Genomic DNA, 24,411 nt, shown 5'->3' with positions numbered 1-24,411 from the left:
TATTTTTTTTCCTTTACTCAGCTAAACAGTTTTAAGTTTCACTGGAAGGGGGTAGGAGAAAATGTGCTCTTAAAGTTCTACCTGCCTCTACGCCCTATTTGCTGCCAGATAAATATGCAGGAACAGTGCAGGCAACAAGTTTATTTGTATGGTTTCTCAAGTACATGGAAAAACAAATGATGCACCATGTTGCTGTGTTTGCATTTGTTATAGCAAGAAGCTCCATGGAAAGGCAACAGTCTTGCAGCTTTTTTTGTCAAAAAAGTTTAGAATCAAATTTATATTTTAAGTTTCTTGGACAATTCACAGGGAGTATTTCATGGCATTTCATTAAATGGATACACGAAAGCTGGGACTATTATAACTCAAACATTTCAACTGCCCCTAATTTCACAGAACATCCTCGATTAATTTGTGAATTTCTGAAAAATAGTTGGGGATTCCTGCCCTAAATAGTAACAATCTAAGTTGGTGAGTTTTCATTTTCAGAAAGGTAACTGTATTTCTGTACTTACAATAAAAAAGTTATGAAGATACTTTTTTTGGCTGAGTTGGCTGCTTTGGGACTGTCAGACTTCTGTCTTGTCCGAGCATAACTCTAAACCTCTTAACTCCAGAATCAGGGCCAATAAGGTACACTTTTTTAAGAACTATTAACTTAAGAACTGAATTAGCATTCATTTTCTAAAATAAAAGAAGTCTGTAACTCTAATTATTGTCATTATTTAGTAAGTATAATTCACCACATTTATGCTCAAATCCAAATCACCAATTTTAGGAGGGATTAGGAGGGACAATGCAAATTTTGAGCCAAAATCAGGTATAGTTGAGAATTATGGTCCTAGGAACTATTCTGATTGTGCATTGGGCCATGAAGGTTTCAGAAATGGGTTCACTTGGCTGGCTATACTCATACTTTTCATCTGTCCCTATATCTGCCTCATAATTTTGATATAATCCTGGTAAAAACTGTGATTCTCTCACAAATCAGTGAAAATTACTGACACTAAATAATGACAGACTGTGTTAGAGATTTTATAGTCTCCAGAAAAAAAATCAATGCCAACATAAAACCTGTTATTCTAGCAACTATCGAAATACCCAGGAAAGGAATATATTTTTCAAATTTGTCACTGATTATGTCCCCCTTACTTTTTGATCTTCTCCATGGTTGTGTTAATTGATTGAGGGCTGTGGCTAGGTATTTTTTAGTGAGCTATGTGTTAAGGACAAAGTACAGTGATTAACCCCACAGCAGCAACTTGATCTACATTATTGTGGCTATTTTTATCACTTTTGATGTTGCCTCACAGCAAGAGGTTATCCAGTTCGATTCTCGGCTGGAGTGCCTTCAATGTGGAGTATGCATGTCTTCCCTGCGTTTGTGTGGGTTTTCTCTAGGTGCTCTGGTTTTCTTCCACGTTACAAAGACATGCATCTGGAGCATTTCTCCCTGGGCCTCCGCTGAAAATTGGCTTTGTTTCAAGTTGGACTTTCCTGGTAAACAAATGTTAAATAAAAAATTAAAAAAAATCCATTGTGGACTTACTGCTGGGAAAACCACTACTTAAAATGGGGGGGGGGGGTTATTTTGTGGCCCTAAGGTTAGACACTTTCAGCTAAAGCCACAGGGTAGTTTCTTAACCAAAAACAGTTCCTTGAGAAACATACATTCGTCTTCAAAAATAACGTCATCACTAACAATTCATGATAGTCTAATAAATTGCCCTTTTACGATATTTTTCTTCATAAAAAATGTTCACTATTAAAATCCAGATAATTGTACATGAATGTGCATTTCCTATAAATGTTAGAACTAAAGGAACTACTCACAGTATCCATGGTTAAATGGATATCTAAAAATTGCGCCTTATTACCAATGTTTGAAATAGTAAAATTCAAAAAACTATTACTTATGTTAATTTCATTTAAGACATCAATTTCTAACCTAGACCCTCGCCAAATGAAAAAGATATCATCAATGTAACATTTATAAAAATGTACAGTGGAAAAAACATTAAGTTTCTCCAATACTTCAATTTCCCAAGCAGTTACTACCACATTCACAAAGCTGGGGCTAGTTTAGCCCCCATGCCAGCACCACTTGTTTGTTCATAAATGCTGTTATTAAAGGTGACAAAATTATTTTCTAAGACCAACTCTATCAGATGACACCAAGTATCACATTTGCCATGGGGAATATCTGTGTACTTAATGAGATAATTCCTAACTGATTCCACCCCTAACTCATGTGGAATGCTCATATACAATACTTCCACATCTAATGTCAAGTTTGTCCTCACTGGTAATATGAAAGTTGGATAATAAACCTAGGAAACCCCAAGAATCTTTAATATTTAGTTTTCTGTACTATAGGGTTTAAAACATTATCAACAAACTCAGAAATGAACTCCATTTTACTTCTCTTTATTGATACTGTGTGGTGGAATGGGGGATTTATTTAATTTTTATATACTTTTGGAATACTGAAACAAACACCCAAACAGGGATGGTCCACTGTCATAAGACTGGACTCCTGTGGGGTAATAGCCCTTTGATATAATAAATCAACAAATACATATAAATATTTCTAAACCTAAAAAAAACATATTCTCTAGTGATAATTTTACAACTACTATCGTTAGTCAACACTTCTTCTGTTTTATTTATTTAACATTTGTTTACTGGTAAAGTCCGACTTGGAACAAAGCCAATTTTCACCGGAGGCCTCGGGGAGAAACACTCCAGATGCATGTCATTATAATGTGGGAGGAAATCGGAGCACCCAGAGGAAACCCACAAGAACACAGGTGGGACATGCAGACTCCAGACAGAAGGCACCCCAGCCGAAAATCGAACCTGAGAACCTCTTGTTGTGAGGCAACAACCCTACCATTGCACCACTGCACTGTCCAATATATGCTGCTGTATTCATTATTACCACTCCCGTGCCCTTATCTACCTTCATGATTTTTATTTCAGGATTACTACTAAGTTCATTAAGGGCACAAAACTCTTCAGTAGATAAATTAACTTGTATATGATTGCTTATACTACAAATCGATCTAATGTCTTCGCATACTTTAAAAAAACACGATGTACTGTTAAGAGATGGATTATACAAACTTCTTCTATTACAGGAAACAGTTTTACTAACTGTAAAATCTGAACATTCACTAAAAATGTACTTCAAATAAAGTTTTCTAGTAAACATTTGCAAATCAATTAATACATCAATAATACTTGCATTTTGAGTGAGGATAAAAGAGAAACCTTTTTGCAAAACCTTCAAATGAACATTAGAAAAAACACCAGTGGTCAAACTGAAAAATGACTCATTAGGAACATAATAATTAAGCTGCATTTCTATCTCCGTCTGCACCCTCATCTGCGTCCTCTTCCTTGACCCTCCCCCTCTTTGTCTGGTTATTTGTTCTTCTGTTTGCTATTCCCACTAAAAAATTATTCACGGAAGTCAGACTTGTACTATTATTATGAACAGTCACAGATGAAATATTATTTCTTCAGCCATCTCATTGACTTCAATAGAACCATTATTAACAACCTGAGTCAGTGGAGGGAACGAATCGGCATTGAATAAGAAAGGAGGTGTGTCTGATACCACTTCACTATCAGTTGGGATGTTGGAACTGTTTTGATTTAAAATTTTCCCTAGATTATGAACGGGTTTACTTTTATAAATATATGCTGTCCTCTTCTTATATCAATTGAGGGCTCTTGATAATTTTTTCTTTTTCTTTTCTACCACAGAAGACACATGTCTGGTGAGGTTGATGTTAAGTCTCTCCCACAAATCCTTCACTTGATGAAAGATGGGATGTTTGACCAAATTCTTCTGTAGGTTTTTGATATCTCTGTCTAATTTCTCTATTTTAACATGGTTAAACTCAATCAATAATTTCATCACTTTGACCCCAGCATCTTTGTACACCTGACAAGTGGACTTAAATAACTGTTCATTCTCTTCAGTTCCATTCAGAAAAAGATAACGTCTGAGCCCCATAGGATTGATGTCAATCTGTATACATTGCCTCAAATGCTTATTGTCATACCCAATGTCTTTATGAGTACAAAGCATCCTTTCCAATTTGAAAAACAAAGGCTTACAGTTCTGGTTAAGAACTTCTGGACCCACACCTGTTAAGTCAATACCATCCACCACATTCAAAACACCAGCTCCAACCTCTAGAAATGGATTAACCAGGGAACAAGAAAGTGCTGTTTGTAATAGTTCAGTGCCCCTAAAATCAGCATTCAAAAACGCAGCTGTGCTCAAAGTGACCAAATTTGAACTTCTTGCTTCTATAAAAGCAGCATAAGTTTTACCCAGGTCTCTCAACACCATTTGTAACTTAACTTCAGCATTTAATGTTTGAAATGCACCATTTAATTCTCCAGAAATGCTGTGTACTGACAAGTCCAGTAAATTTTGTGCATCCATAATGCTAATGGTTAGAGAAAAACTAAGACACAACTGACTGAAATGGAAAACAAATGCCACACCAACAAATGTTAAGACTCAAAGAACACAAAAAACAACAGGTCCGGTATGCCAAAGTACTAATAAAACCAATCCAACATGATAACTGAACTCTTTTGTCTCTTTAATAATCAAGACTTCTTTAGAAATATATCACAATAAAATATGTGCAAGTATATTTTTTCTTGTAAAGAGATTTGTTTAGATGCACGATCATTTAAGTTCAACATGTATAGATTTTATAACTGTAGCTCCAAAAATGTTATATATTTAGGAGTTTGTAGCTCATGTACATGTTTCTATGTAGGTAAGACTACAAGAAAGTCATTTGAATGTATCAGAGCACAATTCTGCAATTAGAAATAAGGACTTGAAAAATGTCAATGCAAAACATAGTACAGTCTGCAATGGGCGTCAGGAGTTTAGATTTGTGGATTCAGATCAAGTACAGGATTTTACTGGTAGTGCTAGCATGTTCTGGAGTATAAAGAGTTGCATTGGCAAATTTTGCTCCAAGCAGACGTGTTTTCGGGATTGTACGAAGCACTTAACATCAAATGTGCTGTTAAGTGGATCAGATAAGGAAATTACATCATGGCTATTTTATGTGATTGGTTATTTTAGGCTATTTAAATGTATGTCATTTTATTGTGATATATTTCTGAAGATGTCTTGGTTATTAGAGAGATGAAAGTGCTCAGTTATCATGTTAGAGTGGTTTTATTAGTACTTTGGCATACTGGACCTGTTGTTTTTTTTTTTGTTCTTCAAGTTTTAACATTTGTTGATTGAACTATTGTACTCAACATTTTTTCAAATTCCTCATGATCAGACATCCGAGGTATACATAGAAGGCGGATGCCTTTATGGGGAAGGGGTTGTGAAGGTATTTTGCATGTCAAAACAAAGACGCATTACATCAAACTGTTGAATATAAATATGGTTTGTCAGGGGGGAGGGGGTTAATGTATGTGTCTAACAGCAACAAGATGAAATATGTTACTGTGGCTGTTATGCCTTTTTTTCTGTTCTCTTCTCATTTCGACATTAGAAGAACACAAAATATGAGTATCATTTTCTGGGGACATGTAGTATATAAAAGCAAGTAGTTGCAGGATTACTTGTAATTCATTATTGACATGATTTGTTTGGGAAACAGTATCTGTCAAAGAGTAATATGGTCAGTACATTACTACTATTCTTTCACAGTCAAAGCTAATGTATTCTCTCAGAAGGAGCACATTCCATTGGGACAGCATGTGTGTGGTTTGCATCAGTGTACCTAATTAGAACTCCCTTTTTTATTGTGATCTGTCTTTGGGGAGCTGACATTTGACCTCTTATACACAGCTAGTAAATCCAGCATTTCAGGGTTTTTTTGTTATTACAGACTGGAAGATAAACTATGCTGTTAGACACATACATTAACCCCTGAGTGCTATTTGATCTCTGAACAAAAGGTTGAGGCAGATGATTTATGAAAGCATTTCATAAAGCAAGGTATTGTAACTAGGTGCTTTCAGGATCAGCTCTGACTGATTAGGTACGATGGAAAGGATGAGATCTGATAAAGTTCTGAACTGACATATATATGTGATTTTTCACAGTCAGAGGTAGCATACCCTCTCAGAAGGGGCACATTCCCCTGGGGAAAGTGTATTTTTTCCCCATAGTACCTTATTAGAAATCTATGACTTTTTTTTATTTTGAACTGCATTTGTGGAACTAACACATAACCTTTTACGAGTAGCTAGTAAATCCAGAATTTCAGAGAGCTTGTGTTGTCATTATACTATACTTGATTTCATCTTGTAAAATGTTTGACCTCTGCACAAAAGGATAGAGACAAGAGGTATATGTAAGCAAACAACAGCATTGGGATCATTTCTGACTGATTATTAATATGGTTTGTTGGGGGAATAGCACCTGTGAATGTACAGTTGTGTAAAATCGTACCATTACAATCGGTCTATCTCTTCATTGTTGCAGTATTCATAACTGAAGGGATCTCCATCCAAGGATAGCCCAACATCTAGCCAGTATAACACAGAAGTCCACTTTATTGATCAACAAAATGAGGATTGAGCGCTTTCACAAGTTTATACCACAACTTCATCAGAATCCATACAATAACTAAAAAAAATTCAACTTAAATAATAAATTCATTAACCAGTTAATCAATTAATCACCTGATCTAATTGTCTCATAGGACCTTGGTTAAAGTTGTACATTTAAATATACCAAACGTTATCTACCTACCAACAGTAAAAATGTGAATAAATTACATGGGTTACTACTTAAAGCTTGTATAAATTAATTTAAAATTTAAGTTAAAAGTTAGTAATGAAAGTGATATTGAAAACATCACATCTACACATAATAAGACCTTAGTTTTAATACACTAGCTATTGATATAGACTCGTTCAGACCAGGGAAACTGTGGCGTTCAGCCTTAGTTGCCAAAGCAACTCTTTATATTCAGTAAGGTCTCTCCAAGGTCCCCCCCCAGTACTGCTTGTGAACTGTGTCTATTCCAACAAATAAAAAAACATGAACACTGCGTATGATCATGGGAAGCACCCAAACAGAAAAGACACTGGTTGTGATGGCCTTTATTGGAACTCTGCCTCCTACACTGACATCTTCCTTTTCTGGATGACATGAACCCAACCAGCACTAAAAAAAAAGAAAGATAAGCGGAAATTCCAACAGGGCACTTATCTGAAACATGGCTTGGTTACCAGCACAGTAGAAAGGCTTTCAATTTCCAGTGTTCAGTGATGGCTTTTTAACTGGCAACAAAGAAGTTTGGAGTGTGTGCATCCATATGTCACCTTTATGCCCTACACCTTGCTCAGGGAGTGTGCATGTGATGTACTGCGCCTGTTAGTAGTAAAGGCTTTGGTATACTGGCCAGACATTGGACTATCTTTGGCAGGAGATCGCTTTAGTTTTGAATACTGCAACAGTGATATAGAAGAACATTTACATGGTGACTATATTCATGATTCCTTCATTGTCAAAGGTAGTATACCTTCTCTGAAGTTAGACATTGCACTGGGATAATATGTATTTTGTACCAAAGCATGTTATTACAATATCAATATCTTGATTTTCTTAATGCAGTCTGTACTTGTGGAACTGATATATGACCTCTTAAATGTACCTGGTAAAGCCAGTTTCAGACATTTTCTGTTACCACACTCTGGCTCTAGGGTTGGTGTCCAACTAGGTTTTTTTTTTTTACCTCTGGGCAAAAGGCCTGGGCGCAGCTCATGTATGAAAGCAAATGGTTGTTGTAGGATTGCTTTTTTATAAATTATTGATATAGTTTGTTGGAGGGGCAGTGTCTATCAAAGAACTATATGACCATTGTATTTATGTGATTCATTCATAGTCAAAGGTGGTGTAACCCCCTCAGTAGGGCCATATTCCACTGGGATAGCATGTGTGTGTTTTGTACTACAGTATCATATTAGAAGTCCCTGAATTTTTTTATTGTGAAGTGTCTTTATGGAACTGATACATCACCTCTTATATACAGCTACTAAATGCAGCATTTCAGAGTTTTGTTGCCACAGTGGAAAACTGTGCTTGGTTACCACCTGGGTACTATTTGATCTCACACAAAATGCTGGAGGATGGTAATATAGAAAAACAAAAGGCACTTTTAAGATCACTTCTGATTAATTATCAATATTGTTTGCTGAGGAACAGTATCTTTGAAAACATTATATTTATGAGATTCATTCACAGTCAAAAGTAGTAAACTCTCTCAAAAGGGACACACATTCCACTGGGGCATACCTAAACTGCCCAGATTTTTGCAGAATGTCCAGATTTTTGGCTCATATTTTTGGCATTCCTCATAAAATTTTTGTTTTTCTGGCAAATCACTAGGGATTGAAGTCATTAAATAATGACAGTCATTTGAGTTTCAGACCATACCCTTCAGAAAATGCATGGCAATAGAAAACCTGTTATTCTATCAACTCTCTAAGCTTATAAGAAAATCTGTCCCTATTTTTGCTCCTTTGCCCTCCGCATTATTTTTGTCTCTGTCCAGATTTCTTGATCTAAGGAGTTGAAAGATATGCAGTGGGCAGTGCATGTATTGTACCAAACTACCTTAGTAGAAGTCTCTGATTTTTTTTTTATTGTGAGCTGTTTTATGATGAACTAACTTAAGTGCTTTTACATAAAGCTAGTAAATTCAGCATTTTAAAGAGCTTTTGTTGTCAGACACTATTACTGGATTTTTGCTTTCTAAATGATGATTGACCTCTATACAAAAGTGATGGGGAAAGATGTATAAAAACAAATGGCTATTATAATGTCTTTTTTGATTTATTATTGATATGCTTTGCTGGAATCGGTCAGTATGTATCCTACAGCTCTATGACCATTGTATGTATGCGATACTATTATATTCTCAGAAGGGGCACAGTTCGCTTGTACATATATGCATGTTTTGTAACAAAGTCCCTTAGTACAAGACCCATAACTGTTTACTGTGAACTGTCTGGGAGCTGACATATAGCCTCTTACATACAGCTAATAAATCTAGCATTTCAGAGGACTTTTGATCTCTTTAGAAAAGCCTAGGTAAAACTAATATCCAGACTATGTGTGTACAAAGTTTGCAGTATGTCAGAAATGAAAACGCTGTATATTTTTTTGAGAAAAAATACAATTTCATTTGTAATATGTTGGGGCTACATCTTATGCTTTGAGACGGTTTTAAGTTATAGAATCAAATTCAGAGGTATTCTGCCCTAGAAACTCTGTGATTAGAATTGCAGTCCTTTGACTGTCTTATAGAAGAATATCCTGGTGTTATTATCTGAAATTTATATAATGAAACCTAAAAGTTTGACAGAAATATATAGTCTTTCACTTGACTTCATGCTCCTTTCATTTCCAGTCTGATATTTTGCATTATACTCTGTTTTTGTTGTGGGTGCTGCAGTGTATATTTATGTGATTTCTTTCACACTCCAGTGTAGTGCACCCACTCAGAATGGCACATTTGAATCGGAAAGTGTGTATTTTTATCAAAGTGCCTTATTATACCTAACATACTATGTAAGAGATGTACATACATAACTTCCTTGATGGCAAAAATCTCGTTTAAAATCAAAGTTGTCAGGAACACACACACTACATCCTTTGCACATACCACTCACCATACACATAGATCTTGTTATGTTGAGGCACTTAAATAAACTTCTCCAAACTTCAAAGACCTCCTAAGCCATCAAACTGCAACACCTACCCTCAGCAATCACTAAAGCACACACCAAAAGAACATATAATACCACACATAAGCCTGCACCCAATGATCCCCCAAGAATAAAGCCCATAAGGCAGACAAACACTTTACCTAGTACTTTTGTCATAGGGGATTCTATTGTATGGCACAAAGAAACTCCTCTTATGAGGCTGGACATGGAGAAGATAATGTTTAGTTGCCTATCTGGAGATAGGATCCACAATATCATGAACACAAACACTCAAGTCACTGCACTCCAAGTAGCAATATGATTCCTTCATACTCCATGTGGCTGTAAATGACCAGCGGTGTACTTCAGTGGACTATATGAAAAGCGATATTATGGATGTCTCTGAATATGTGTCACATACAGGTACATGCCTTGCATTGAGCAGCATTCTGTTTTCACCAAGGATGATGCCACATTTTGAACAGAAAATGATTGATTTTAATAACTGACTTAGTTTCTGGTGTCACTCCAGAGAATCCAATATATATCAGCATGGAAGGGCATGATTAACAGACCACTTTGCTTTGCCAAGGATGGTCTGCATCTGTCCTCCTGTGCTTTTGGATATTTACTAAAACTTTATCCATCCCCTCACAGCCTTTTTAAGCAATGTCAAAATGACAAAACTACTAACATAGTAAAAAAAAAACCTCAAAGCAACCTTAAGGTTTTACTGCGCAAAAGGATCCTAAACAAGAAAATCGACACACCCTACTAGCTCTCCTTTCTCTGAAGAATGTAGACTGTAGTTCTTTCCACACATTTAGACCAACAGCAGCATAGACAGAGGCTAAAGGTGAAGGTGTCTCAATCTATGTTAGCAGCAAATACAACTCTAGGATGGTTAAAAAGGATGATGCCCTAGAGTTCATCCATATCCAAATCTCCATAGACAAGGTTCCATACCATGTCCTGGCCAGCTACAGGCCACACTCTATGACTCATGAAGCTCACAACTCTTACCTAGACCTACTAAAGGCACTTGCCATCCAACCAAGTACCCTATTCATGGAAGACTTTAACTACCCCTCTATAGAGTGGGAAATGTACACTGCCTCTAATTCACAAGTGCAACGCTTCCTGGACTCCATCAACACAAACACCCTAGACCAGATAGTGGTCTCTCCAACCAGAGGATCAAACATATTGGACTTAGTACTCACCAACATGGAAGAGTGTTCCACCCCCCCATGTCACATTCCCACTGGTGAAGTCAGATTACAAAGCTGTCTCCCTCAAAATAAAAATCAACCCATAAAACCCAACTAAACCCACAACAGTTAGGAACTATTCTTAAGCTAACCTATTAAGCAACAGTTGTCAAAATTCACGGCTCCCCCAAACCCTGAGATCACAGCTACCTATGTAGAATTATTTACAGAAATGCTGCACCTACATGTAAATGGCTGCATTGAGGCTTTCATACCTTCCAGAAGTAAGCCCAGATCTAACACTAAAAACAAACAACATTTGGTGGAATCCTTAACTTAACAGGCTATATAACAAAAGAAAAAAACTCATGGTCAAAATCAAACAATGCAACTCTCACAGAGACAGAAGCTCTCTTAATCAACTAAATAAAGATATTAAGAGGTCTAATAAAGTCCAACAAGGCTAGTTATAAGGTCAGGAAAGCCTCCCAAGGCCAGTTTCATCTATGTCAGGAACCTTAAAGGTAATACTCAGCAGTGTGCAGAACTGGTGGTAAATGGCACAACCTTTACTGATCAGTGTGATACAGCAAATCTACTCACTGATAAACTTAGCTCTAATTTTACCCTAACTCCCCCCACTAACCCCGTGAAATCACTTTTAGCATATCCACCCCACCCCCAGCTATCAACAGGGAATAGGTACTGGAGGTGCTTGCTAAGGCCAACAACACTGCTTCAATGGGCCCAAACAATATCTCTGATTGCCTCCTAGATAGCTTAAAACATGACTTAGGACCACTTGAGACATACATCAACCACAGCCTCACAACAGGTTATATGCCAGGTGAATGGAGGGCCACAATGGCCATCCCTCTTCATAAAGGTAGACCATCAACTGACCCCAAGACCTACAGTCCTATCAGTTTGAAAAATCTAATATGCAAAGCCATAGAATGAATTATAATGGAAATGATCAAAAAAGACCTTGGCAACCTACTGACACTGGACCCATACCAGTTTGGCTTTGTTAAGGGAAGGACTTGCCTACTTAACCTGGTAGACTTCTTCAAGAGGGTCACCATGTCTATGGATGATGGGGAAACTATGCATACGAACTACATTGACCTTGCTAAGGTGCTTGATACAATATCCCACTCAGGTATTGTTGACAAACTCTCAGAACTTGGCATAAGTCTCTATATAACTTACTGGATAACCAGCTGGCTCACAGATAAGACCCAAGAAGTCAGGTTCGGAGAGATCACCTCTACCAAGAAACCGGTCACTAGTGAAGTACCCCAGGGCTCTGTGTTGGGCCTACTCCTGTTTGGCATCTACTTCTCGGAAGTCAGGACTAATGTCAAAGGCTTCTAGCTCACCAAGTTCACAGATGACTGTAAGTTGGGAGCTATCATAACACCACAACACTAACATCCAACCACAACACTAACATCCAACAAGAGGGTCTAACAGAAACAAATGACTTGGGCAAAAGCTATGGATTAAAACTCAATGCAAAGAAATACATTATAGTGCCCACTGGGAAGTCATCCACCTAAGCTAATTACTTCATTGATAAAACACCCCTAAGAGTAGACCCAATAGTTACGGCTCTGGGGACATATGTAGACAGTAGTCTGGCATTCAATCAACATGTAGCAAAGATAGTAAGAAAATCATTCTATGTCATCCAACTCATAAGCAAAGGCATGGTATCTTGGTCCAAGGAAGCAATAGTACCACTCCACTCAGCCCTTATCAGACCCATCATTGAGTACAATGCCCCCTTTGACATGTACCTAACCAGTCACTTGCAACAGTTGGAATTCCCACAAAGGTTCCTCATCAGGAGAATTCAGGATATGAATACTATGTCCTACATAGATCACCTTAAGAACCTGTCCTGTACCCACAGGTTACTAAGAGGCGATCTATGCCTGAAATATAAGGCATCCTCAAATCCAGCTCTGATAGATTTCTTGCACATCCACAAGATAAACATCACCAGAAATACTAGATCCTAGAACCTGAACTTTGCCTGCTGCATAAATAGAACTTCATGGAGGGACTGATATGTGCCTGAAAGGATCATTGCACTATGGAATAGGGTCCCCAGCTACATGAAGCAGAGTTCATCCCTGACCCTATTCGAAAGAAAACCTGATCATTGGATGGAAAATTGCAAAGTCACCCCTGGTCTGGCCCCCATGACACTGATGGACAGAGGTCAACAGTAATTAAATTAATCCCCAACACACATACCTCCATCACTCTTTACGATCTCTTTACTGACATACTTCACCATATAGGTGTCCAAGGAACTCTGGGACAAAACTGGGTTGGGTTGCATGGCTAGGCTTGTAAAAACCTTGATAATCGTTAATACAGTATAAATCTGTGAACCTATTAAAAGTAAAATAATGGCCTAAGACGCTTTTTTATTGAGTTGTCAACACATCAGAAGTAAAACTCCTCTATATTTCACAGGAAAACATATATATATATATATATATATATATATATATATATATATATATGGTTCTACCTGACTTCGTCGACAGCTGAGAAGACCGACGATCGGGCTGAGGGCTCAGAAGAGCGATCGAAGAAGACCGGCCTTGAATCGCTGTTGCAGAACAAACATCACCCGAGAAGACCGACACGACGGATGACAAAACCACACCGACGGATGGAATGCATGGGGAAGGCGTATGTGTGTATCCGTTAGGGTTGACGAACGTAAGGCGAGCAGGTAAGTGTGTGGTGGGGTGGGTCTTGGGGATAGGGGTGGGTTAAGGGAGTTGGGGAGGAGGGGGGGGGGGGGTAAGTTAGTGGGTTAGGGGGTTGGGCGATAGGGGGGGGTTAGGGTGGTAAGTTAGGGGGTTATAGGGTTAGGCGGGTGGAGGGTTAGGGTTTAGGGGGGCGCAGGGGGCGGAGGGGGAGGGTTAGGGTTTAGGGGGAGTAGCGGGTAGGTAAGTGTGACGATAGGTTGTAAGGGTGAGTTTAGGTGTAGTTTTAGTGTGGGCTGGTGTGTGCTTGTGTTTGGTGTGTGTTGGGTGTGTGTGGTTTGTGTTTTGGTTTTTTGGTTTGTTTTAATTCGTTATGTGGTTTTTGTGTTTATCGGTTGTCGATGGTTTATGGTTATGTGTTATGTGTCGGTGTTATGTTTGGTGGTTGTCGATGTGGGTAGAACCATATATATATATATATATATATTTTTTTTTTTTTATTAAAGTATGTTGTGGCTACAATGCCATGCTTTCAGCAGCTAAAGCTGTGGGGTCAAATGTAGAAGTGTGTTGTGCTCAGAAGTTTTAAGGTTAGAACTGCAGACTTAGGTATGTTTCATAGCTGAACACGCTATTACCTGAAAATTCCATAAATCTGACCTGGAGACAGAGAAATAGTTTTTTAAAGACAGGCTCGGTGGCTTTAGTTCTTGCACCTTTAATGCCACAGTCTGACATTTTGTATTATACTGTTTCATTGTGGGTATTATAGTGAACTTCTATCTCTGAGTACAGTAATGGACTAAATTACTTCTTTACTGAGATGCAAATTCATCAGAAGTAAATATCCTGTTTATTTCTGCTGAATGCAGAAAAAAAAGCTTTTCTTCACTTGACTTATACCCCCCCCCCCCCCATTTAGACTCAGGGTCAGTAAACTGCATTATAAGAAGATCAAGCTGCATTCATGTAGCTGAAAACACCAGCTAACTATATTTTGTAGCTGAAGATCACGATATAGTATTCTGAGGAATTTGCTGTAATACTCTGTGTAGTTACAAAGAAATGATCCTTTCTTACTGAGTACCACCAGTAGTCCTATATAGCCATATGGATGTTTTGGCTTTCCCATTTATTTCGCAAAAAATGTACATTTTTATTTTTTCAACATGACAGTTTCAGTATGTATCTTAATCATATCATTGGAATATTATTATGAAATAATAAACAGTAACAATACTCTTTCCTGAGGAGAAGCAATATTTGTATATCATTTTATGCTACACCAAAAAACACATATTCTAAATGCTTTTACAGACATGCCAGACATTCACATATTTCAGATTGTCATCTGCTTCTCTTATCATAGTGGATATCAAAACAAATAAATATTTGCCTTTATATAACACTAAATGTCCTTCTTGCACTCTGCCCTCCCTCATAAGTCTTTAGCAGCTTCCAACACCTCTGCCTTGAAGATATATTTATTAAAAATTAGCAGCAGACTAGATAACCAACTGTGCAAGCAGTGTTACTGAAAAGTACTGCTCACAGCAATAAAAACTATTTTAATATAAGCACAGAGCCTAAATGCAACATTTAGGATGTGAGATGAGGAGCAAAAAATAAATAAATAAAAATAATAACTATTAAAAAGCACCCCTCCTTGGACAGGATAAGCAAAAAAAAAAAACTCTTTAAGCTCTAGCAAACTGCTAGCTACATTTAAACAGCTGGTAGTGTACTGAGAACACAGATAACTATAAAGTCTGATAATGCAATGCACTGAAGACCTGACAATCAGGCACCCAAGCACTTTGCAACCCAGAGTGTTTGCCCCCATTGCCCCACCGTAGCTATGACTCTGGGTCCAAGATTACCACTCTAAAAAATAAAATTAGCTTTAATTTTTCTCTGTGAGGAAAATGTATCTGTCCATGATTTGTGCAATGGGCCACACGTTTCCTGATTTTAAATCATAAACTACACGGTACTGGGGATTGTCTGAAGATGCTAGCAAGGCAGTTACTATGTAATATTCAGTGCTATGGTCTCTCCCAGTGAGGAAAGTTTATTGACTCATACAGTATGCCAAATGTTTCATAATTATAAATAATGTGCTATATGCTACAGAAAATTACTTGAAGGTAATGTTGGGACAGTTTGTCTGCAAAGTGAAAAGGCATGATTTTTCCACTGGAGAAATGTATATTTTCTTTCTAAATTTGCACCATTAAAACCAGAAAAAGTGCACTTTGACATTAGAAATAATTATCCAGAATTATATCCTATAGTTCAGCTACTGGGACCATGGTACATAGACTTCTAGATTATGAATATTATACTACATGGTACTAGAACAAACTGCTTGAAGCCAGTGGCAGAGCAGTTAATAAAGCAAAGATTGTGACACTGATTAAAAGGCAAAGTAATAAACTCCTCAGCGGTACAGGAAATTTCCTCAAAGCATTGTCTGAATAGTTTTATCAAGGTGAGATGTTCCCCCAGTTGAGGTACATACATGTATATGTGTGTGAGTACGTGGGTATAATTTCCTGATTATGGACCATAAACTGTACAGTACTGTCTTGGCCATAGCCGGCCTTAGGCATAGGCCAACTAGGTGGCTGCCTAGGGCGCCGCTCTAGCAGGGACGCTTTTCCAGTATATATTTGGTGTAGGTAGACCAGGATGGGGGCACCAGGTGGTGGTGGGGGGCACCGTGGAGCCCTTTTGCCTAGGGCACCAGTTGACCTAAGGCCGCTCCTGGTCTTGGCCTGCAAAAGTCAAAGCTGTGATTTACCCACTGGGGTATATACATAAACATACATGTGAGTATGTGGTAATTCATACAGATTCTTTTTAGTGGAAGCAGATCAGTTAAAAAGAACAGTTCTGCACCGACTAAAGTAACATAAAAAATAAAAAACACAAAAATGTTTTTTTTTTTGGGGGGGGGGGGCTTATCCAGTACACCCTGCATTTCAATGTATACTAACTTTATGATCACACAGTAATGAAAAAAAGTAAAATTGTAAAACTTCATAGCCAGACAAAATGTGGCAAACTGCAATGCCAAAACATATGCATAATCGTTTAAATACAGTTGTAACAAGCATTAAAACAGAGCTTTTTTGCAACACACCCTACATCTCAAAATAATTTAAGCATGACAGTAACCCGCAGTGGTGGTGCTGCGGTAGCGTTGTCGCCTCACAGTAAGACGCTGTCCGGTTCGATTCTCAGCTAGCGCGTCTTCTGTGTGGAGACATGCGTGAATGGGCGTACCTTCGTTGAAGGTTGTGCGTCAGGGCTGGTAACTTGGCACGTAAAAATCAACTACCAATCATTAGCGGACCAGAGTTCTGCTCTGGCGACCCCTAACCGGGAAAAGCTGAAAGACGCAATTACATGTCAGTGTGCATAATGAGAAACTATCTTACCCAAATGTTAAGTGATCTGGCTGTTATATGCAAGTAAATACCAACCAAAGTGATTGAACTAAAAGTATCAGATGTATTTCAAATTGACTAAACTGGGATTGATAAACTGTCAGGGATGTGTGTATATGTGTGTTTGTGTATGCGTGCATGGGTGTGTGATGGCTGATGTGTCATAAAAATAAATATCCTGTGCTGTATGTTTAAGGGATTCATTTTGAGAATAGCAGTGAAGCCAATATTCCTTAAGCAAGCACCTTACTCCTACAGTGTAAAATACCCAAAACAGGCTCCCATTAGTTATTTTTTGTGTTCAGCCCATTTTAAGGTCTGAATTAACATTTCATCTTGATTTTGATGGGCTGTGGCAACTATGTAACTAGTCTATTCAGTAGGGATTTCAGTAGTTTCTGTATGTTTTATGACTGGAATGTCTTGTGTTTAGCTTTATATTTTAGTTTTGAGATAATTTTCATGATTTGTTTTGTTCTTATTATGCTATCAGTTATTTTATATGTATTTTAGTAGTGCAGTGAGGCTTGCATTAAGAATTGTTCATTTTTGTATTCAGGTATGTATTATTCGAACTTAAGACAGTATTGAGCTTTGCAATATTTTTGTTTTGGTTGATTCACTGGGCTACGGATTTCCTGATTATGCACCATAAATAACAAAAGACTAAAATCTGTCTGGCATTGTTTGTGTCTTTCGGCTTTTCCCGGTTAGGGGTCGCCACAGCGGAACTCCGGTCCGCTAATGATTGGTTGTGGATTCTTACATACCGGGTTACCAGCCCTGATGCACAACCTTCAACGAAGGCATGCCCCATTCACGTATGCCTCCACACAGAAGATGCTCTAGCCGAAAATCGAACGGGACAATGTCTTGCTATAAGGCGACAACGCTACCGCAGCACCACCACGTCTGGCATACTATATGTATAAGCATGTAATTATTTCAAACTTCTGACTTCTAAATACATTTTATGAGACTTTCAGTGAACAAAATACCAGTCTATCAAAGCATTTTTTTCTCAAACCATGGAAAAACCATGTGTTTGTGAATAGCACAGTTCATGGAGTTGCACACTTCTTCATAGCTGTGCAAACATAGACATTTAGGATATATAAGTAAAGAATGTATGAGGCAAATTGTCTCCCTTATTGGGGGGCAGAGAGGCACAGCCCTTTGTAAAAAAAAAGGTGTTCCACCCTGCCCAGCCCCTTGTAAAAAAGCTTTGTTGTAGGTTTCATTGATGTTTAGTTTTGTGATGCATTGTGAATTGTTCTGTACTTTGTTGAGGTGTAGGTGTTGTTTCAATCTTTCTGTGGTCAAAATGCTGGATATTAATTTAATTGGACTTAAATAAAATAAAAAGGTAAACGTAAACATTGTATTTACCATTCATTAAAATGCAAACAAATGTAACTTTACACACACACTTCATATATCAAATGGAGAAAATGAAGCCACCCCAAAACACCCTAACCCAACTAAAACAACCACTTGAACCCAAGTCAACCCTAACTTTAACTTAAAATATCTAAATAAAATAAAAAACAGCTAAAATGCAAACCACATTTCCCACACATTGCAATATAAAGGAAGGTAAGTGTACATAATACACATGCAAAATTCACAAAGTCCTTAAAACAACACTGCCCACTTGAAGTCAATTCCTTAGTATCTCAATTCATCCTTATTAGAATTAAAATGTTAGAGCAACTATCTAGTCACAAAACAGCCTTACCTTCAAAACATAGCTGATTCTAACTATTCAAAACTAATTAAAAAATAAACAAAAATAAATAAATAAATAATAAAAACTGAGCTATAAAATGAACACTCCGTAATACAGACTTCAGAAACTATACATCAACTAGATGATGTATTACTTCAAAAAACTAAAAAATGGAAATGATTGCTGTAGCTCACTGAAATTAAGAAGACAGTATTCTAATAATAAAAAAAACCCCATAAAAAACAGCTAAGTGGAATGCATGGGGCTCTAATTTATGTGATAAAAGAAATATTTTGTACTGTAGGAACAGGGAAATTGTTTTGAGGCCACTGGTTTTAATCCTCATCCAAAATTTACTTTCAACAAGATATGTCATATATCACACAACAGACCCCCCCTGCATATACAAGCATGTTATTAATAGTTGATGTTTCATTGCCTCAGCATTAATTTGAATATCAGAATGTTGACTGCACCAATTATTGAAAAATTATTAAACAAAAGTAAACTAATTGCAAAAGGAAACATGGCTACCTTGTACAATCACTAATATGAAAAACAAATGAACACAAATACACATTTTATGCAGGGGGCTTTACATCCCACACAGTCCTACCTTATATATCTTAGCTCAATGGTAGCACAGCTGTGGCCACAAAGGAAACAAATCTCCTAACTAATATGCAGTAATTCCATGGTCACACAACTGCAACCACAAAGAAATCAAGACTAAAACAGATACAGTCGCTGTTATGCAACTCAGCAAGATCATGCCCTTTATAAGTGTACATTCAATTGCTTCTGAGAGTGAAAATAGCTGCTGACAAGCTGTGCATCTGAAGGACTGCTCAGAAACCATATTATATATATATATATATATATATATATATATATATATATATATATATATATATATATATATATATATATACAGCGAGAGAGAGAGATGTTATAACAATTGTATAAACTAAGTTTTGTTTGTGTAATTGTGGCATGTTGATTTTATGAAAACTGAATAAGGTTTTTTTGAGAGACTTGCATATTGGATAGAGCTGTGTGCAAAAGAAAAGCCATTAGAAGGAAGATATTTACATAATATGATAGTGTCATTTGAAACTACTACAAAACAGATAGTAAAAGTGATTGGTAGAACTGAGTTCACTTGTTACTTCTGCTAGTGGTATACATGGATGAAGCATTATGAATTGCTTGACAGCACAGGCAAGGAGAATGGGCATGCCAGTCTCAAGGGAGGGACAATACTTTTAAATGCACCAGTGTGCATGATCTAACATAGGCCAGGAACTCACATCAGGTACTGTACTGTGCGGGGGGGGGGGGGGGACAAAGATCAAGCTGAAGCTTATGAGGAGATGTGGATAAGATACTGTGGATCCCACTGTAAGTTAACCCCCGAGGATGAGGACAGCAGTGCATAAGGGGTTGGAAGTTAGAAAAATACTTACCAACAACAGCAATGTGACACTGTCCCGGGTACCTCAATCACCAGTCACAGACATGGGTTGAGATTATCAGGGGAGGTTAAAGGAAAACTCCAACTTCTCCTACAGTTTAACTCAACTCTTAGGTTGCTTTTCTCCCTACAATATGATTCCAGTATGGTGTAGATATCTGAAACCTGCTTGTACTTTATAAGACTTTCATTTCCTCATTTTAGTATCAAAGGAAGGGAATGACCACCCACTTGTTTTTAAGCTTAACTTCTCACATAAGTTGCAGAGGAATTTATGTACACCTGCATGACATACCACAGACACAGAGACATTTATAGTCAGGAGCTCAGGCTGCTGTAAACAAGACGGAGAGGTGTGAAACTGTTTTCTATTATTTTTATTACAGAGAGGAACAGAACGTACACTGATTCACAGCTGCTTCCAATGTAGCCATGACTTTCATAGCAAAACAGACCAATTAGGTCAGTCAAAGGCAATTGTTACCTCTTTTGACAAATTTACATAATTAGCATTGAAAGTAGTACCTAAGATGTCTGTGGCATTTAGAGAAAAGTCAGAAAATATTTTTTTCTTGTAATTCTTGTAAAGTATCAGCACATTTACGAAAGTGTAGAGGGAGGGGCTGTCAGTTCATCTAGATACTTTGAACAAAGGCTTGCAATTTAGCAACTGTTTTGGATGAAGCTGTATAATTCCTTAGTATATTGTAAAACAAGCCCTGAAATGCACACATATGAGGGACATTCAAGAAATAAAAGAAAAAGTCATGTTACCGACAGTATATAAGATGACCATGACTGACACTAATCCCATGTTAATGGAATGGGAATACACCACTACTTCCTTATGTGTAGCATGACTCATATAAGCAGACTTGAAATAGATTTTGGGAAAGGAAAGACTTGAAGAAAAATAAGATCACGTTGATATGTCAAACCCCATTGGCAGCCATTTTGCAGAAACACATATTAAAATTCTATAAGAAGCAGTCAGAATGATTCTGAGATATTAAATAACTGAGAAAACAGTGATAGAGTGAAAAATAGACTTTTGTTAGTTCTAAGGTGGAGTTAGGTCCAGCAGACCTGCTTGACAAGGACAAGTCCTGAAAGCATCTGGTGGTCAGCTGTGAGGAGCCACAAGAGTATAAAAGAAAACAAAAAAAAAAAGAATTATTCAATGAAAGAGTGTATTTTAAGGAAGTATACTTAGGAAGTAAGGAAAATGTACAACTTGGGCAGAATTCTGAAGTATCTATCAAGTTAAAACAGAATGCTTTAGAATGTGAGAATTCTAAGCAACATGTGAGTATTGAGGAAGAGGAGTTTACTAGTAAAAAGATTACATTAATGACATTAATGTAGTTAAGGAGAAAAGAGAATACTTCTAGAGCAGAGCTCTAAACCCATGTCTGTTAGTGCTAGACAGAAAAATGACACCTCTAGGCAACAATTAGCTTAAGCAAAGATATAAGAACACTGGTAGATAAAATATATTTTGAGATAACTTTGCAGAGGTAACTACATAAGAAACATGTGAGAAGGAACAGGTAACTTAAGTAATGAAAAATGAACAAAAGTAAATGAAATGTATTCTAAGATGTGCTTTGCAGTGGAGTATACAGAAGGGAAAATAAATAAGATAGTGGTATTCATTTCCACTGAGAAAGAAAAAAATGCACCTTAAAGATAGTGTTCACTCACCCTGAAATAGAGGGAGACCAACATATAGAGAAAAGAAAAAGAACATAGTGTATATTGAGAGACAAAGCAACCTAAAACAGTGCCCTAGTGAGATTCCTGTTGAACCAAAGCACAGCGGTCTAAATAGAGACAAGGGTTCAACATATCAGATTTGTAAAGAAATGAAACTAGAGCTAAACCACAGGAGTTGTCAGCAAAAATAAATGAGCTCTGTGTATCAGGTTCACAAATAAAAGGAACTGGAAGAATTAAATAAGGCAAAGGCTAAAGCAAAATGAGTCAGAATTGGGCTGTGGTTAGACCATAAAAAGGATTCTGTCAGTTATTAGAAACATGCTCCAATGACAGAGCACCAGAAACACAAAACTCTAGGAGATGTTAGTGCTAGACAGGAATTGAAGAACTGGTAAGAAATTCTGAAATGAAACTCAGAACAAGACAGAAGTATACACAAAAACTTACAAGACGTTAGCAATGAAAAAAGAGGATAAAAACAGAAAAAGAATGAGAGCAATGCTTTGGGGAGGAGAAGAGAGGGGAGACAGTTAACTTTAAGTAAAGAAAACATTTTATTTTCTTAATAGTACTGTATTTGTGGTGTATTCTTTTTTGCATGCTATTTTTAAGTGTAATGGGGTGTTGTTGTTTTTTTCTCACCTCTTCTCTCTTTCGTCTTGTACAGTTTTGAGCAATATAGGTAATGCAATATAAAAAAAAGAGCTTGGTTAGAAAGGCATGACAAAGTTAAAATTAATGTGCTTTTTCTCATTCTTGCATGGGGAAATTACTGGATTGTGGACCTTAGATTGATTAATATTAAGAGAGAACATGTAAATGAAAAAGAATATTGAATATTTTGAGTCTTTTTTCTAGAAAATGCATGTATTCTTAATAATAATAATAATTCTGCAGCTGGTCTTCGTGTTTCCATGGAAACAATCTGATTACCATCACCTTAGGTAAACATTCACTGTTCCCTCTTAAAAAAAAAAAAATATATATATATATATATATATATATATATATATACAGCTGTTTATGTTATGCTGAACAATTCATTTATATTGTTCATAATTTTATTGTTACTTGATATATACAACTATGTGTGTACAGAATATTGTATTTTGTTCATTACTATATGATTATGACATGATTATAGCTGTTGTTTAGATACAGAATATTTCTTGACTGTAAGTTTTTTGGAACTTTTGTTCATTACTGTATGATTATGACATGATTATAGCCATTTAGGTATAGAATATTTCTTGAATGTAAGTTTTTTTGGAGCTTTTCTCCCCGGGCCTCCACTGAAAAGGGATCTGTGTCCAGTCGGACTTTCCTGGTCAACAAATGTAAAATAAAATAAATAAATTAAAGAGAAACTGGCTGTCTGCTTCTCGTGTCTCCATGGAGACAATCTGATAAAGAGAAACTGGAGACAGTCTGGTGGAAGGGAATTGGCTGAGGGAAAAAAAAAAAAACAAAGAAAAGAGAAATTGGCTAGAACATAATGTTCTCTGAAAGCAATTGGGGGTTTTCCCAGTTGGGAGAGCTTTAAAGATAAGACAAAATCAGAGTTGAAGTTAAGTTTTTTTTTTTTTTTTTCCAGATGCAATCAGGATGCTAATATAAACAGGTGTTTTTGTTTTCTTTTTCTCCCTTCTTCTCCTGTTTTCTTTGTTCAGTTTTGACAAATGTAGGCACTGCAATGTAAAAAAAAAAACGAGAAAGAGGAAGGAGAAGGGTCTTGTTAAGACAGTATGACAAAAGAAAAATCAGTGTGCTTTTTCCCATGCTTACATAGAGAAATGACTGGGTTAAGACCCTAGGTGTTATCCAGTAACAAGTGTATTACAAAGCATGTAAATGAAAAAGAATATTGGGTATTATAAGGCTTTTTTTCAGGTAAAACAGGTATCCTTAGCAGTTTTGTGTCTAGATTGCATGTCACTAGAAATCAATTTGATAAAGAGAAATGGCTTGGAGAATGTGTTTACTGAAAGCATTCAAGTGTTTTCTCAGCTAGGAGAGCTATAAAGATAGACAAAATCAAATAGCACTTACTAATAGTGCAGGCTGTACCATGCTTCTTAGCATAACTAACCTTTGTTTTTGGTTACCTCTAGCCTGTTTGTGTGGCTATCGACTTAGAAGTTTTATTCTTATTAGGAAGCAAAAATGTCAATATTTGAAGATGTACATAGTTTTGTTTGTTATTATTCATTTAATATGTTTTGGGGGGTTTGGAAGGGGGATGTTGGTTCTGTTTGAGGGCTTTCAAAAAACAAAAAGTTATCTAAGATGTGGCATAGGCTTAAATGGATATGGCAAGAAACAACTACATAAAAAAACAACCTATCAAGCAGTATATTCAAATAACATAGTT

At 36.9% G+C, this 24,411-nt stretch overlaps 1 protein-coding gene across 4 annotated transcripts in view; it reads left to right on the top strand.

Moving 5' to 3' along the window:
* LOC122813632 (ADP-ribose glycohydrolase OARD1-like) overlaps positions 1 to 24,411 on the top strand; it is a 186,368-nt gene that overhangs the window by 92,379 nt on the left and 69,578 nt on the right. The window lies entirely within an intron of this gene.

The sequence above is a fragment of the Protopterus annectens genome, chromosome 10.part0, assembly GCF_019279795.1.
Source record: "Protopterus annectens isolate FY-2018-M chromosome 10.part0, PAN1.0, whole genome shotgun sequence".
NCBI classification, from domain to species: Eukaryota; Metazoa; Chordata; order Ceratodontiformes; family Protopteridae; genus Protopterus; species Protopterus annectens.
This window is presented reverse-complemented; position numbering and strand designations above follow the sequence as displayed.